Raw genomic sequence first — 6,000 nt, 5'->3', positions numbered from 1 at the left:
ATGTGGAGGCTTCCTTTAGTTAGGATGTCGCTGGGGGGGGGGGGGGGTCACCATAATTAGGGGGTCCAAGTGGGGGTTCCTTTGCTTGGGGAGTCCCTTGAGTTAGGGGATCCCTGTTGGGGATCTATCTAGTTCTGGGGTCTCTGTGGAGGGGGAGGGGAGCTGGTAGAGGAGAGGGTGGGAAGGGTGCGCATTGTTGGGGGGGGGGTAATCCTCAAATGGGCTTTGGGGATATTTGCCTCCAGGAGTTACCCCCTTGGTCCACTGCGAGGTCCTCATGTTTGGTGCGACCTGTTGCAAATCCCGGCCACGTGATTCCTGGTCCAGAGGTGCGGAGAATCACGCAGGGCCGGAGAATACGGTGCCCGGACCGTCAAGTGGATGCAGATGGCTCATTAAGACCCATTAGCACCCTCTTGCTGTCACCTGAGAGTGAACCCCATTCTCGCTGCCCCCAGGGGCTGGGGCATAGCGATCAGATCCGTGCCCGGCGCGAACCTCGATTCCCCGCCCGAACGTGATTCGCGATCCCAGAGCCAGGGTGCGGAGAATTAGCCCATTAGCTTAATGGAGCAGATTGATTTTTACGACAAAACTATAGCTTCATGATCATGGTTGAAGAGGCTATATTTTTATTCCTGATTTATTAATGAATTGAATATAATTTCCCCCCAGCTGCTGAGCTGGTATTTGAACCGACATTTCTAGAACATTCATCCAGGTTTGGGATTATTAATCGTTCACCATCACCACGATGCTGCCATCAACCTTTGCCAATTGGGTGTTTTTGGGTGAGAAGATAACTTTTATTATGCTATTCTTCAAGTTATTGATCATTCCTGTAATTGTTCCTCACACTGAAATTGTAGCATTGCCGTGGATTTAAACTAATTGATTTTGTCTTTGTCATTCTCTCGACTGACAATTGTGGTCGGAACCTCTTCGCCTGAGCTGACACGGCTCAAATAAATAATTTGCCTTCTTTGGAAAGGAAAAGAAAATTGAAGTGAAGTAACAAAAAAAAAAAAAATTGGGGCTGGATTCTCCGCTCCTGCGTCGAAGTGCTGACGCCAACCGGAGGATCCGTGGAGTCCCACGTCGGAAAAATTGGCGCCACACCTGTCCCGATTCCGCTACCGGTGAGGGGCTGGCATCGCCGCCACGCGGAACACCCGCAGAACACGCAAAAACGGTGGGGGAATCGCCGGGTCCCTGCTGGACACGTGCAGGGCTGACGAGCTGCAGCCGCGCGTAGACTATACACCCCCCCCCCCATCGGAGGCAGGGCATTGCGGGGGGTCCGCTGATGAGATGCGAACGCGGTCGCAACTGTGCGTATCGTGCGTCGCATTGACGCAATTTTGGACGGGGCGAAGCATCACAATTCGGCGTCAAACAGGCGCCTTCCACGAATTTGCCGTTGGGCGCAATTCTCCACCCGATCGCCGTACCCGATTTTGCGGCGGCCAATGGAAAATTCCGCTCATGTATTTTTTTTTAAATGTATTTTATTCCAAACTTATTCGAAAAGGCCAAAAACATCAATAATCCAGGGAACACACTCCCCATCTCACAGTTTTACCGCCTGCGCAAATGTTTCCCCTTTTTCTTCCGAAAACATGTCTTCCCTCTGTGGGTGCACCTACGTGGATTGCAGCGGTTCAAGAAAAGCGCTCATCACCACCCTCACAAGGCCAATTAGGGATGGGCAATAAATGGTGGCCTCGTCAGCAATAGTCACATCCTGTGAACAAGTTAACAAAAAATGTTCCTACGCGTGTTATTACTATTAACCGTGTTCACACTCGGAATAAAATAGATCAAAATTGACCTAGAAGAGAAAATGCTGGAATTATTCAGCTGGCTCGTCAGCATCTGTGGAAAGAGGAACAGAGCTAACGTTTCGGGTCTGTGATTGTCCGTCAGAAAGAGGTTCCCTGGCTTCCCAGCAGAGTATTTTGCTTTTCTAAAAATGGACGTCTCTAACTCTCTGGAACGGGGCATGGCGTAACATTCTGTTAGTTAGACATTTCCCCTCACGCTTCAACTGGATTGCCATTCACCCCGTAACATGCAGGAGGTGTGAGGGGTTGTCAACACTGCGACGAGGGGATAACCGTGCGATTGCAGCCTGGGCGAATGACGGAACCGCCCACCTATCTCCTTAACCAATGAAACTTAAAGATTGAGAAAGAAACAGATGGAGAGGAACTTGGAAGAATTAAGGTCGAATCAGAGAGAGAAATTGAGAGAGGGGAAAATTGGTTTCAAAGAGTAAAGAGACGAAGGAATATTAAGAAAATTCACAAGTTTACAATGTCATTTTCTTTTAAAAATCTCTTGACAATTTGCACCTGCAGGAATGATACTGTCGAGTTTAAATTGTTCTCTTTCTGGGTGGGAGAGATCCGATAGGCATAGCACTGACTATTATTCACGCCGTTAAAACAGTACTTGCAGTCATAATCGCCAGCCCTAACTTTCTGGGTGAGTGTAACGGGCAGTCACTGTTCAAGTCTAGCACATTCTTCACAACTGACTGTGTATTTCTCCATTCCCCGAACTGACTTTAATAACAGCCGGTGTCATTAATGCACCGTTAATTTGCCAGGGTGATTTGGCCCGTTATGACAATTTTGCAAATAATCTACCAGAAGATTAACGGAACACAAATTATTACTTGTGTGGATTGGATAGTCCGCAGCTCCACAATTATTTTTGCAGTAGTTAAGGAATAAGTTAATGCTTTGACGCTGGAAGTTAAAACCCTCAGGAGGTTAAAGAGTCTGCGCACAGTTCAAATAATGAAGCATAAACAATAGTTTTATTTTCCTCAGCAATGTCCTTCCAATAAATGTACAAATTCCCTCTGTGTTCAATTATACAGCATAATAATAACACAACTCATTTTGAACCTTCATTCCTGAAAACAAATCAATGGAAACCTATCGGCAAATGAGATACATTTGGAGTGGCAGAAGTCTGGGGATTTCTGGATAGAAAGTTATTGCCGTCAATTCTTTTCAGCAGCACATCTCGAAAGGAAACTTCATTTTGTCCGTTGAGATGATCCTTCAGGTTCCCATGCAGAGCTTACATTTGGCACCAACTAGGGCTGCAACACGAGAGGAAGGAAGATGATGAGGAGACAGCACCATTAATTCCAGACGGTAAAATATGCTTGACAATCGCCGAGTTCCTTTGCAGAGGTAAAAGGTAAAGAAAGACTTGAATTCCTACCCTGCCTTCTGGAACCTTAGGAAGTCCCATTGCGCATCAGAGCCTATCATGATCAGTATTGGCTGATGTTTGTTGAGGGGCTGTCAATGGCCCGGGGCACTGGGGAGAACGCTCCACCCCCCCCTGCACTTCTTCCTCATCATAGTCGTGGGATACGTTACATTAACCTGACAGGGCAGACAGCACCTCAGCTCCACATCTCCATAAGAAGTAGGAGCATATTCAGTAGCCTTTTTAAGCAACCTTATTAAGTAGCCTTTTGTGCGATAACTTATCGGACACTTTTTGGAAATCCAAATATATGACATCTACTGGTCATCTATATTGCTTGTTACCGCTTCAAAGAATTTGAATAAATTTAGCAGGCATGTTTTCCCCTTCATGAAGCCAGGCTGACTCTGCTTGATTAGATTATATATTTCTAAATGCTCTGTTATTACGTCCTTTATAATGAACATTTTCCCAATGACAGAAGTTCAGCTAACTGGCCAACAAGTTACCTTTTTTTTTTGTCTCCTTCCATTTTTGAATAAAGGTGTTACATTGGCAGTTTTCCAATCCACTGGGACTTTTCCAGGATTTAAGGACTCTGGGAAGCTTACTACCAGTGAATCCACTATCCCTGCAGCTACTTCCTTTAATATCCTGGAATGCAACTCATCGGGTCCAGGGGACTTATCGGCCTTCAGCCCCATTCGTTCTCTAGTGATAGTCATTGAGGGCTACAGCACAGAAAAGGCTCTTCGGCCCAGCAGCTTTTAGACTCCTACTACCCTCTGGATGATAACGTCTTTCCTCACATCCCTTCTAAACCTCCTGCCCCTGACCTTAAATCTCTGCCCCCTGCTCATTGATCCCTCCACTAAGGGGAAAAGATTCTTCCTGTCTACTCTATCTATGCCCCTCATAATTTTACACATCTCAACCATGTCCTCCCTCAGCTACCCTGCTGCAAGGAAAACAACCCCAGCCTATCCAATTTCTCTTTATTTAACAGTGCTATCACATCCCTCCTATAATGTGGATTCCAGAACTGCACACAATGCTCTAGTTATGGCCAATATTTTATACAGCTCCAGCATAAACTCCCTGTTCTTAAACTCTGTGGGTCGGCTAATAAAGGCAAGTATACCATATGCCTTCTTTTTAAAAAAAATATCTTTAATGAAATGAAATGAAAATGAAAATCGCTTATTGTCACAAGTTGGCTTCAAATGAAGTTACTGTGAAAAGCCCCTAGTCACCACATTCCGGCACCTGTTCGGGGAGGCTGTTATGGGAATTGAACCGTGCTGCTGGCCTGCCTTGGTCTGCTTTCAAAGCCAGCGATTTAGCCCTGTGCCAAACAGCCCCTAATTTTCAACAGATTTTCAACAAAACCACCCCCCTACAGAAAAAAGAAACAAGAACGTAAGAACACCACCCGCAAGAATTATACATAGACTTTCCCCAAACTGCAATAACCCCCCCATATAACAATCGAAACACAAATAGGGAAACCCCCCACCCTAACCCAAACGCCACCCCAGAAGAAACCCCCCCCCCCGGGTTGCTGCTGCTGCTGACCTCCTCCTAACGTTCCGCGAGAAAGTCTAGGAACGGTTGCCACCGCCTGGAGAACCCCTGCACGGGCCCTCGCAAGGCAAACTTTATCCTCTCCAGCTTGATGAACCCTGCCATGTCATTGATACAAGCTTCCACACGAGGGGGCTTCGCATCTTTCCACAGTAACAAAATCCTCTGCCGGGCTACCAGGGATGCAAAGGCCAAAATACCGGCCTCTTTCGCATCCTGCACTCCTGGCTCGTCCGATGCCCCAAATAATGCTACCCCGCAGCTCGGCTTGACCCGGGCGTTCACCACCTTGGACATAGTCCTCGCAAAGCCCCTCCAAAACCCATCCAGCGCCGGGCATGTCCAGAACATATGGGCGGATTTGCTGGGCTCCCCGAGCACCTCGCACATCTGTCCTCCACCCCAAAGAACCTACTCGACCTCGCCCCTGTCATATGCGCTCTGTGAACAACTTTAAACTGTATCAGGCTAAGCCTGGCGCAAGAGGAGGAAGAGTTAACCCCACTCAGGGCATCAGGCCACAGACTCTCATCTATCTCCTCCCCGAGCTCCTCCTCCCATTTGCCCATTAACTCCTCCACCGAGGTCTCCTCCTCTTCTTGCAGCTCCCGGTAAATCGCCGAGACCTTGCCTTCTCCAACCCATACCCCCGAGATCACCCTGTCCTGACTCCAGTGTGCTGGAAGCAGCGGGAATTCCCTCACCTGCCATTTCATAAACGCCCTCACCTGCATGTACCTAAAAGCGTTTCCCAGGGGTAGCCCAAAATTCTCCTCCAGCGCCCCTAGGCTCGCAAACGTCCCATCAATGAACAGGTCCCCCATTCTTCTAATCCCTGCCCGATGCCAGCTCAGAAACCCCCCATCCATCCTTCCCGGGACGAACCGATGGTTCTCTCGAATCGGGGACTAAACCGAGGCCCCCACCTCACCCCTATGACGCCTCCACTGCCCCCAAATCTTCAGAGTCGCCACCGGACTCATGGTGTACCTTGTCAGCGGGAGTGGCAACGGTGCCGTCACCAGCGCCCTCAGACTCATGCCCACACAGGACGCCATCTCAAGCCTCTTCCACGCCGCCCCCTCCCCTTCCATTACCCACTTACGGATCACGCCACATTGGCTGCCCAGTAGTAGCCACGTAGATTTGGCAAAGCTAGCCCTCCTCTGTCCCTGCTACGTTCCA

General features: G+C 48.5%; 1 long non-coding RNA gene across 1 annotated transcript in view; it reads right to left on the bottom strand.

Annotated features, from left to right (window-relative positions):
- Positions 1-2,847: 2,847 nt before the first annotated feature.
- Positions 2,848-6,000, bottom strand: part of LOC140386056 (uncharacterized) — a 200,019-nt gene continuing 196,866 nt past the window's right edge. Inside the window, exon 3 of the long non-coding RNA XR_011933567.1 lies at positions 2,848-3,115. This is a non-coding gene — a long non-coding RNA (uncharacterized lncRNA). The remainder of the gene's footprint in view (positions 3,116-6,000) is intronic.

The sequence above is a fragment of the Scyliorhinus torazame genome, chromosome 11, assembly GCF_047496885.1.
Source record: "Scyliorhinus torazame isolate Kashiwa2021f chromosome 11, sScyTor2.1, whole genome shotgun sequence".
Classification (NCBI taxonomy): domain Eukaryota; kingdom Metazoa; phylum Chordata; class Chondrichthyes; order Carcharhiniformes; family Scyliorhinidae; genus Scyliorhinus; species Scyliorhinus torazame.
The sequence above is the reverse complement of the archived record's forward strand: the minus strand, read 5'-3'. Positions and strand labels throughout refer to the sequence as shown.